The following is a 12,179-nucleotide window of genomic DNA, read 5'->3' on the forward strand; positions in this document are numbered from 1 at the left end:
TTTTTTTTCTACTTCTGGGCATGAAGGACAACAAGCAAGATTAATATTTGCTGAGCAATGACTGCTCATTCTATGGCATCTATTGAAACAACCAGAAATAATCTTTTAAAACAGAAGGGAACATATTTTATTTTATTTTTTTAGTTTTATTTTTTATAATAATTTTTATTATGTTAGTCACCATACAGTACATCCCAACTATTTGACATAAAGTTCCATGATTCATTACTTGCGTCTAACACCCAGTGCACCATGTGATACGTGCCCTCCTTAATACCCATCACTGGCCTATCCAAATCCCCCACCCTCCTCCCTTCTAAAGCCCTCAGTTTGTGGGAATGAACCACGAGAGACTATGGACTCTGGGAAACAAACAGAAGGGAACATATTTTAGATGTCACATTCTGCCTCAGGGATCCCTTCCTCTTCATGATGCTGGTTGGGGTGGAGTTACGGTCACTCAGCAACTTCTCCTTTTCTTGCCATCTGTCCTGTAAGTCTCCTGCTGGGGACCCAGATAGCAGTCATCACTCAAGGCTGAAAACATCTGTCCACACACCCTAAGCTTCGGTATGACTCAGCATGACTCAGCATGGCTGTCCTGGGGCCGGATCCTGCCCTCCTAGAAGGCTATGCAGACCAAGAAGATAGGGACCAGGGCATTGACTCAGTCTGGGGCCCTGGCAGAAATGTCTATGTTTGCACTTTAGGAAGGCAGCAGTGGAGGNTCTATGTTTGCACTTTGGGAAGGCAGCAGTGGAGGCTAAGACAAAAATGGAATATGAATTAATGGAAAATTGAAGTTTATTTAATCAAAGACAAGGAGGCTGGAGGGGATAGAGGAGACTGGGCTTGTAGAAAGTACAGCCATCCAGTAAATGTTTCTGGAGTACCTACTATGTGCTAGACACTAATTTCAGTCCTTGAATTATAAATGAGGCATGCATCTTGCCTTTTAGGAGTCCTAGTCAAAAACAATAGTTAAATATAATAAAATATTATACTATTTTCTATACTTAATAGAGTTATTATGCGGGGATTATGACTCTTTAGGTGTGGTTCCTTTTTGGGAGTAAGTAATGGACTAAAATATTTTATAAAATTAAGGAAATGTAAGATGGGCCTTGAGAGATGAACATGGATTTGTTTTGTTTTGTTTTGTTTTTTTGTTTTTTTGTTTTTTGTTTGTTTTTTTGATGGTGAATACCTGCTGCCATCCCCCTTCAGGCAAGGTGCATGGAACTAGCTAAAATACAATGAGACAGTAATTTCGTCTTAGAGAAGAGTCCCAGTGATGTACAGTCAGGGAAGGAGACTTCTTCACTCATTACAATGGCTCTCCCTTCTTCCCCTGTTCTACATTGTAAGCTTAAGTTCACTCGGGTCAGGAAATCACATAAAGGAACAGCGTGTCAGGTGGGGTCTGCAACCCTAATAAAAGTAGGGCAGTCAATGTTTTAGCTAAATGTTGCTGTAAAGAATTGAGAAGAACTCAATGACGCCAATGCCACCTACTTCTTAGATAACCTTGGGCAATTTGCTTAATGTCTCCATGTCTCTGAACTGTAAGATGATAATATGCCTTAGCTCATAAGGCTGTTATGAGGATTAATTTAGTTCATGGTGTAGAGATAGGAACATAGTGTGTTCACTTAGTATTATCTGTTGTTATAATGTTATGATAAGTATATACATTAAACCATTAGGGTCACATCTTACTTTCAAAGGATGATTAGAAACACAGATACTTGGAAGCTATTTTTCCTTCCTTCCTTTCTTTCTTCCTTCCTTCCTTCCTTCCTTATTTCCTTCCTTCCTTTTTCTTTTCTTTTCTTTTACCTTTATTTTTTAATAAAATTTTGTATATTTATTATAAAATTGTGTATATATGAGATGATTTGCTATACATGAACACAGATGAACGATTACTACAGTCAAGCTAATTAACATCTTTTCCTCAGAGTTACCTTTGTGTGTGTGTGCGTTTGTGTGTGTGTGTGTGTGTGTGTGTGATGAGAACACCTGAAATCTACTCTGAGCAAATTACCAGTATTCAATACTGTATCACTAACTGTATACATCATGCTATACATTAGATCTCCAGATTTCTTCATCTAATATAACTGCAACTTTGTACCCTTTGACCAACATCTCCCCATTTCCTTCCCCCCCACCCCAGCCCAGTAACCACTGTTCTACTGTACTTCTATATATTCAACTGTTTTAAGATTCCACATATAAGTGAGATCATGCAATTTCTTCTTTTATGACTTCTTGATTTTCAATTTTGGCAACAGATTCAATTTATTTTGAAACACCCTTCAGAACTCCCCAAACAAATCTATTGAGATATTTAGACAATAGGCCAACATGTTGCAACCTCTGGTCTACCTTCTCTCTCTCTGACCCTCCCATTCACCCATTCCCTTTACTCTCTGTCCCTGTCATACTTCGTCCCCCCTAGTCCTCCTTGGACCAGTGAGTGTCTCCCCAGGCAATGGAAGACCTTAAGTGAAAAAACACTGAAGGCTGATTTTTGAGAGAGAAAAAGTAGGAAAGCTTAGCCCAACACAGATGCTATAGGGACTTTTAAAGGACTAATACTGAGTTCTTCTCTCCTGCCTACAGATGAGAAAGACAATGTGAAGCCCAAACTGATTTTGGAGAAGCTAACATATAGAACAGGTCTTGGTCTGGTAACATTTGGGAAGATTCTTGTCATTCTCTGTAAAGGGAGGCACAGGAAGCTCGCAGAGAGTCTCATTGTTTGTATTCCTAAATCATCACCACAGCACTAACCCTAACATGGTTTAGTGTCTTCAGTGCTTGGCACTAGTTAGAATGTCACACAGACTTGTTTGGGGCAGTGAGGTTCCAGGTTACTGCAGGGCAAAGAGAGAGGCAGTGGGCTAGGCCTGAGGAGTAATGGAAGAATCTAATAGGGTAGTTCAACACTGTCTTCCTTAACCAAACTTGCAGCTTGGCCAAGGGGTCAAGTGGTCAATTGGGCAGATACGGGTCTCCAGTATTCTCAGGGAGCTACCTATAACCTATAACCTGACAATCTCTGTAATCCAAGCTATGGCCTCTTTTTATTCTCATCTTGTTTCAAATTTTTTCTTTATTTTTTCTCTCTTTCAAACTTTCCTAAGGAGAGGCAACCATATTGAAGATGTATGGTATGCACCCCTGGCTTAAACCTCGATCTCTAATCTCCGAGTTGTGGAAGTGGGAGGCGGGGTTCAGGAGCACCCATGTGTGTTTCTTGAGTCCACAGTGGACGTCTGTATAGGTATTTTGCTGTGGAAGGGGCACGGGCCTCCAGGGCAGCAGAACTGGGCCTATATCTAGCCTTACCTCTTACTGGCTCAGTGAGCTGGGACCATTATCTTATCTCTTTGTCTGTTTATCCCCCACACCTAAAGAAAGGCAGTCTAATGTAGACAGTAGGAGAGCCCAGACCACCTGGGTTCAAATCACAAATTGGCTACTTTTTAGCTAAGTGCCTTCAAGACACTATGTTACATTTTCTGTGACTTTTAATTAAGAGACATTAATCCAATTCTGAGTATTGGTGTAAAGACAGACTAAGTTAATCCATATCATGAACTTCAATTATATCTAATATACACTACATACTCAAGAAATATTGCTTATCGTTAGCATGATTTATAATATGTTTTATATACTTGGCAGAACTAACATACTAAATGAGACTATTTAAATATCCTAGAATGGCACCTGACCTAGAGAAAGATTTTGGGGAAGTATTAACTCCCATTCCCTTCTCATTTTGCTTTAGTCTACATTGCCCTTATTTCTTTACATGTCTGTCCTGTGGTTTCTGGTCCCTTAATCAACCTATTTCCTGCTCAACTTCTGGTCAGATTCCTAGTGGACCTCTTATGCTTCACGATCTTGAGCTGTACATGCTCCCAGTGAAGTGAGGGTTTCTTAAACTGAAAAGCTGCTGTCAGCTGGCTTCCTCTGTGCTCTGCAGCTTCAGGTGTTCATCCCTTAATGCTAAGCTCTGGACTTTGACTGCTCTATCTGGGAGGATGGTCTTACTGGGGAAGGGGTGGGCTTCTGTTGTACATCTCAGACCATAGCTAAAAATTAATTATCAGGCTTTGAGGTTGCATCTACATCTTTTTTCTAGAACTTTCCTTTTGCCTTGAGACATCTGGTCCCTAGGGAACCCATAGCTCTGGCCTGAATCTCTGCCACCGGTCCAGACCATGCATATCTCTATTGATCTTCACAATAACCCCATAAGATAGATACGATTATGACCCTTATTTTACAGATGTCAAAACTGAGCTCAGAATAGTCAAGACATTTGTGCCGAGTTGAAGAGATGGGGCATCTTATGTGATAGCAGAATATAAAATGCTGCTGTGCTCTCTGCCTCCCTAGCCCACACCATGCTTGCCCCTGAACTTGCAGTCTATCTCCCCTGAGAGTCCCGGGCTCCACCCAGAGACACCAACCTGACCTGGCCACCTATCTGAGCCCACAGACCTGTAGCCCTTCTGGTCCCTGATAGCTGGCAGCTAGTCCTGCCCTCTCTGTAACCTCTGATAGACACATCTTGCACACCAGCTCTCAAAGCCCTTATGGGGAGCTTGAGTTTGCTGAGTCAAAGTTCATGGAAGTCTAGACCCTAAGAGACTCCTGCACCCAAATTTATAGTCATCGACCTCTCCATCCTTCCTCCTTCATCCACAGGCCATTTCTATGCTCTCCTGGACCCATCCATCTCATGGTCCTCAGCAGTTCAGCAAAGGGCTCATGAATAGTAGATTGAGTCTGACTTGGGTCCAAGAACAAGCATTGCCACTTACATATCTGACCTCAGGCAAATGCCTTGACTCTTTTTAGCTTAGCCTTGTCATCTAAAAACAGGGATAATAACTCTATTACCTTAGAGAGTTGATATGAAGGTGGAAGGAAATAGGACACACTCTCTGCAAAGCAGGAACTTCATTGATTAGACTTTAGAACATAAAAGATCTCAATTTTATGTTCTAAAGTTACAATAAATTTTATCATCCACTAATCCTGTCCTTCTTTTCCCATGATTCTCCTACCTACTCTCTATCTCCTAACTCTGCTTCATTCCCCTTCGTGTGCTGTTCATTAACCTGATTCCTTTTACTACTTACAGTGATTCCATATATTTAGAAGGGGATTTGGGGATAAGCAATTAACAAAAGAGGTTATTTCTTGGAGATCCATGCTTACCAGATGGACCATCTTAGTAGGCTCTGGAGAGGGGAAGGAGGGCAAGGTCAATGACAGGAGCCAAGGAAGGAACACTAAACAACCGGATTCTGGGCCTCCTGGATGCTGAGAGTAGGAACTTGCCATCCAGCCTCTATGTGCTCAGAGGGTCCCTTCATGGGGAACTCCCTTGAGCTAACAGGGGCATAGACTGTGGAAAATAGCTCCTAGATGGAGGTGAGGAGATTCTGATAGGACAGAGTGAAGAGAGGGACTCTGGAGTTGGGGCAGGGGGCTCCCTGTCACATGAACCTTGCTTAGTGTGGACACTGGGTCTCTGTCTTCATATCCTTTGGAGCTCCTAATTTCAAGCCAGACTTCACAAAACCCTAAATTCCTATCCCCTGGATCCCTGAGCGGGGAGCAAGCATTGTGTTTTGCTGTTGTTGTTGTTTTTTGTTTTTGCTGCACTCAGAACTTTTTCTTGCTCTGCTTCCCCATTTGCCTCAATGCATACCCTTGATCATTTGACTGATCTCCCCCAATCAAGAAGTATGGGGAGAATTTCCTTTCATGTGTGTTCATCACTGTTTATATGACAGGGAAGTGGAGAATAAAATATAATGGCACAGGCCTCCACAGGGCTCTGTGAGAATTCATCAAGACCAACCTTCTGCTTAGGATGGGAATCCCCTCAGAAACACCTCTGTCATATCCACACAGTCACGGGTGACACACTTTCTCTCATGGGGAGGAGCTCATGGCTTTTCCACTGGGCCCTTGTTGTTGTCAGATGACTTCATATTTACAAAGTTCTTACATGAATAAAAATCCTTTCATCCTATGTCGCACAGTATAACTCAAATCTGTGTTCCAAAAGATAATTTTTCCACATTGGAGCATTCATACATTTGGTAAACACGAATTGTATGTGCTGTAGCAAGTGCTGGAGGCATCACAGAGAACTGGAAAGCCACAGGCCTTGAATTCACAAAGCCAACAATCTACCCGAAGACAGTGCCCACAGCCACCACTCCTCCCCTTGGTCTACTTGTCCCTGACTTCAGCGAAATGAGCTAAATGGTATGTCATGCCAGGTACTTAGTATAGTGCCCGACACACAAGTAAGCCTTCAATTAATGCCAGTTTTTAAATTATTATTATAGATACAAATGAATTGATGTACAGTATCAAATAAAATGGCTTCCGGCTGTAGCAAGAATGATGCTAGTTAGACACAATAAAAATAGCAAACCCTTTAGAGTACTTAGTATATGAAAGACAACACTTTTAACTCGCATAGATTTCCTCAATATCACCGCACTCTTATGAAGGTGTTAAAACCCCATTTACAGAGAGAACTGAGCCACACCACCCGTACAAGTGCTGAGTTGCCAGGCACATGGGGAGTCCAGCCCCAGAGTCTCTGTTCTTAACCACTGCTCTCCACTGCTTAGGACTTCACTGAAGCAAAGGGTTTGAATCTCTGAAATGGGTTAGTGGGAAGCCTATGTAGGGAGGGTGTCACATTCGTTCCTTAAGCTGTATGGGAATGGAAGGAAGAGGGGCATCCTGTCTTCACAGAGAGCCAGCACACACACACAGCTCGTACTCAGTGGGCCTGGTTAAAGAAGAGATTGTCACTGCGGAATGAGAGGCCCTGAGAGCATCCCGCTCATTGAACAGTATTGGGTTCAAGGCTGCATCTGGTTTAGAAGTTGAGGAAGCTTATGAATTTAATTAACAGAAATTTTGTGTTGGGAGAAGGGCCATTTTCTCTAGTCTGCAGTTTACAGAAGAGAACACTGAAGCTCAGAGAAGAGGGGAGCTTTCTCACTATGATTTAATTTGCCATGGATTGTGCCCAGGCTAGGACTCAAAGCTCCTGACTTGCTCCACTGAGCCCCTTTGCTCATTCGGAGAGAAGGAACAGATGGAATCTGAAATGTCTTGGGTGGTTCCCATGCCAGAGCCAAGGCTGGGCGGGCTACCAGTTATTTCTTTAAAAATAAATACATAATTTAAATATATAAATAAGCAAACACTACTCTGGGACTGGGAGGGAGAGGCGGCCCCTCCTGGTTCCTGGCCCTACAGATAGGGCTATCAGAGCCTCGGCAGGGCCCCCTCCCATGGCTGAGTCAGCCTAGCACAGGGGAGGACAAGCCATGTCATTCTGACCTGGATGCTGAGTGGAAGAGAGGACAAAGGGCTCAGAGTCCACACACCCAGGCTATGACTGTTCTCCCCCCGAAAAAAGAAGCAACACTCAGAAGTCTATGTATACCTCCAGTCCCTTTTGTGTGAACCCAAAGAGCTCTCTTGCTCTAAAAATGGTGGCAAGGCCATCCCATCCAACCTTCATCACACCCCACACGGCATCCTCCCAGGTCCACAAGCCTGTGTTTGCACAATAGTCAGGAATCATCGAGAAATTTACTCTTTCAGTTTTTCCTCTTTCACTTAATTCAACGGCTTAATGGAAAAAACACGTATGGGTTTTCTTTTCTCCACCCCCCCCCCGCAGAAACTGGCGATACACTTAGTTTCACAACTTTGTTGTGTTCGTGTAAATTCACAATAGCTTTCAATTGTTAGTGTCTGGAAAATTACATTATGGCAAATAAGAGGAAGTTGCTATGAATTCAGAAAATAAGAGCTATTATCTCTAAACCTCAGTTTTTTGTCAATAATTAAAACATTATAAAACTAACCAAATGTTGTGATTATATACACACACAGACACACACACACACCACTGCTGCTTTATCCATTCATCTGTCGATGGTCGTCTGGGCTCTTTCCATAGTTTGGCTATTGTGGACATTGCTGCTATAAACATTGGGATGTATGTGCCCCTTACAATCATTATGTTTGTATCCTTTGGATAAATACCTAATAGTTCAATTGTTGGGCCATAGGGTAGCTCTATTTTTTACTTTTTGAGGGGCTTCCATACTGTCTTCCAGAGCGGCTGCACCAGTTTGCATTCCCACCAACAGTGTAAGAGAGTTCCCCTTTCTCCACATCTTCACCAGCATTTGTCGTTTCCTGACTTGTTAGTTTTAGCCATTCTGACTGCTGTGAGGTGGTATCTCATTGTGGTTTTGATTTATGTTTCCTGATGCCGAGTGATGTTGAATATTTTCTCATGTGTCTGTCGGCCATTTGTATGTCTTCTTTGGAGAAATGTCTGTTCATGTCTTCTGTCCATTTCTTGAGTGGATTTTTTCTTGGAGGGGGTGTTGAGTTTGATAAGTTCTTTATAGACTTTGGGTACTAGCCCTTTATCTGATTAGACATTTGCAAATATCTTCTCCCATTCTGTAGGTTACCTTTTAGTTCTGTTGACTGTTTCCTTTGCTGTGCAGAAGCTTTTTATCTTGATGAGGTTCCAATAGTTCATTTTTGCTTTTGTTTCCCTTGCCTTTGAAGAAGTTGTTGCAGGCGAGGTTGAAGAGATTGCTGCCTGTGTTCTCCTTTAGCATTTTGATGGATGCCTGCCTCATGTTTAGGTCTTTCATCCATTTTGAGTTTATTTTAGTGTATGGTATAAGAAAGTGGTCCAGATTCATTCTTCTGCATGTTGCTGTCCCATTTTCCCAACACCATTTCTTGAAGAGACTGCCTTTTTTCCATTAGATATTCTTTCCTACTTTGTCAAAAATTAATTGGCCATAGAGTTGAGGGTCCATTGCTGGGTTCTCTCTTCTGTTCTATTGATCTCTGTGTCTGTTTTTGTGTTAGTACCATATTGCCTTTATGATGTCACTTTTGAATATGTATTTTTAAGCACAGTCGAGGTGTCAGTCTGACCTGGTCTTATTTAATCATCAATACACTATACAGCAAGTATTTATCTCTCTTTTCCAAGGAGTAAAGTATAAGTCAGATATGTAAGGAAATATTTGAATATTATATAGCTTGAATGTTATTTTACTTTTCTTATATAATAATCCAAAAATACAGATACGTATAAACTAAAAAAGGTCCCATTCAAACTTACCTTCTTTTTTTTTTAAGATTTATTTATTTATTTGAGAGGGAGAGAGCACAGGGGTGCAAAGTAGAGGCAGAGGGAGAGAGAAACTTTAGCAGACTCGGCACTGAGTGGAGAGACCCATGTGAGGCTAGATCCCATGACCCTAAGATCACAACATGAGCTGAAAACAAGTCAGGCACTTAAGGGACTGAGCCACCCAAACACCCCAACCCTACCTTCTAATAGCATTCCTCTCCCTAAAGATAACCAGCTTTAGCTTTCTGATATGAGTCCTTCCAAAAATATTTCTGATACCAGGGAGAAAGGTGGTGGGTGAGAGAGAGGAAGTGAAAGAAAGAAGGGTGGAAGTGTGGAGAAAGAGATTTAATATTTGTTTATTTATCTCTTGAAAAAAGTATTTCCATTATATTAAGTTGGAGGTAATATTATCCTTTCTGCAGTCTTAGGATAAATAAAGACAGACTACTATCTAAAATCATTTTGAAAGTCTGATATTTTGAAAATTCAAGCTGATGTTTACTCACCTTTGCTTTACTATTAGATATGGGGAAAGGAGTGTGGACATTTTTTTAGGTGATATAACTGGGAAAAGGGGAAAATGACAGGGGTACCCAGATGTCCCATATCTGCAAGGAGGGGGCTCCCACCTTCAGTCAAAAGACCCCTTCCCTTCAGTGAGGCTCCACCCAGCTTGGCGTCTTAGCTTCATGTGCGGCTCCTTCCCTCTAGTGGTCAAAGCAACAACTGCAGCCTACTTTTCTAAAGAGTTCTTCCGGGTATGTTTAAGAGGATATAATACATGAATACCTGCCATTTGCGTTGACATGGTTGGAAATGGAGGGGATTATGCTGAGTGAAGTGAGTCAAGCAGAGAAAGACAATTATCATATGGTTTCACTCATATGTGGAACATAAGAAATAGTGTGGAGGACCACCGGGGAAGGGAGGGAGAACTGAATGGGAAGACATCAGGGAGGGAGATAAACCATGAGAGATTCTGGACTCCTAGAAACAAACTGAGGGTTACAGAGGGAGGGGGATAAGGAGATGGGGTAACTGGGTGATGGGTATTAAGGAGGGCATGTGATGTGATGAGCACTGGGTGTTATACTCAACTAATGAATCAGTGAACACTACATCAAAAACGAATGATGTACTCTATGCTAGCTAATCGAACATTAAAAAAAGAACCTTCAAAAAAATAATACATTAATATAAGAAAAAATAATATCTTGATTGAAATCATCCATTTTTTGTCATTGCGATTACCACTGACATTCTCAAACTTCACAGTAATCACTCAGATTCTCCTGAGAGTGGGCCACTAGACTGTGGGACATTAAATCGAAGAAGGTACCCTGGAGCTCACTGGTCTAAGCTAAAATAGCTACAGCAGAGTGAACTAAGCAAGTTTACAGATAGTTTCCACAAAGAGTGAAAGGAGTGGACACTTTTCCAGATCAGTGCACAAGGAAAAAGTACTGGATGATAGGTCCCCTATGATAATGAACAAATAGCATAAATCTATACCAATTATTAGTCCAGACAAAAATACAGACTGAGTAGATCAGGCCAAGATGGAGGCAAGAAGGATGAGAGAGATGGTGGGGACAAGAAACAAAAAGCCATTTGATCAGAATGACAGAAAAGGACAGACAGCACTTAACCACAAATGATGGTGACACCAACAGTGCGGATGAGTCTGTGTCTAAAGACAGAGGCACAACACTCGTGGTAGGAGACAGCCACCTGGCAGTCACAGGATTGGGCCATCAGTGTAGAGGATTTCATAAAGACAATCCAAAGAGGAAGCATAAGTGAACGTAAGCTTAAAAGCCAAACTCTGAGGCATTGCAACACAGCTTCCCCATGACTGGGAAGGATGTGGGAAGGTCAAGACCAGACCCATCTGAGCCAACGTGGGGAGGACATGGGCTCATCAGCAAGGGTTCTATCCTAGCGCTGGCCAGGGGGACAGGGTGGAGATAACAGAAGGGAGAGGATCCCGGCAGGGAGAACTAGGGAAGCGGCGAGGATGAAGGAGAAGACCATCGGTGTTAGTCACCATGGGCAAGTCGGTTACAGCATTGCAGAAACTAACACTTTGTCTTAACTCCACTTAGAGATCTGGGTCACGGTTAACATGTCGGATGTAGAAGGGTGCAATAATGGATTTAGGAAACATCTAATGATTCTTTACAATTCGTGAGTGATGATCAGTCTCGGAGAATTTGAGGAAATGGGCAAATTTGGGGGAGTGGACTAAAAATATTTGTCATTTTTGGTGGTTGGAACTGATGGTCATTTTATCTCAGCCCACGAGGTGAGGATTTGAAATGATGTTTAACAGAAAACAGGACAGAAGTAGAAACAAGCAAATAAGCCACAAATCAATACAAATGTGCATCAGAAATATGATTTGCTTCACTAATTTTAGGCAGTTTCTCACACAATTCAGGTTTATTTATTGCTCAGATGTGAATTATCGGTCAGTTCTGCTGGGTGCTCACCTCCACGCAGAGGCAGAGGAATGCTGACTCTTTCCAGCTTTTGAATTCACCATCTCACAGTCTTTTACTTCTCACCACATGAAAGGCAGAGAGGATGATAAGACACCCCTGGCTTGGCTAGGAACAGATGACTGTCTTCAAGTTCCTTCAGTCAGAACCAGCCTCGTGGCCAATGTAATCGCAAGGGCTGATGGGAGAGATAGAGGAGCACGTAGATTCCCGTGATCTGTACTCTCTCTGCCACTGTCGTCATGAGTGATCAGCATGACCTCACATGTCCAAAAGCACCAGGAGTATTGAGTGTAAAATCAAACTCAAAGTAAGCAAGTAGGTATTATGCATAAGCAGTGAGGATGAGACAAGTGCCAAAAGCTCAGCAAACTCCATAATATCGGCTAAATCCAGCTTCTCTTACTTCAAAGTATCTTAGTCCAGAACAAATA

Source organism: Ailuropoda melanoleuca, chromosome 8 (assembly GCF_002007445.2).
Source record: "Ailuropoda melanoleuca isolate Jingjing chromosome 8, ASM200744v2, whole genome shotgun sequence".
In the NCBI taxonomy this organism is placed as follows: Eukaryota; Metazoa; Chordata; class Mammalia; order Carnivora; family Ursidae; genus Ailuropoda; species Ailuropoda melanoleuca.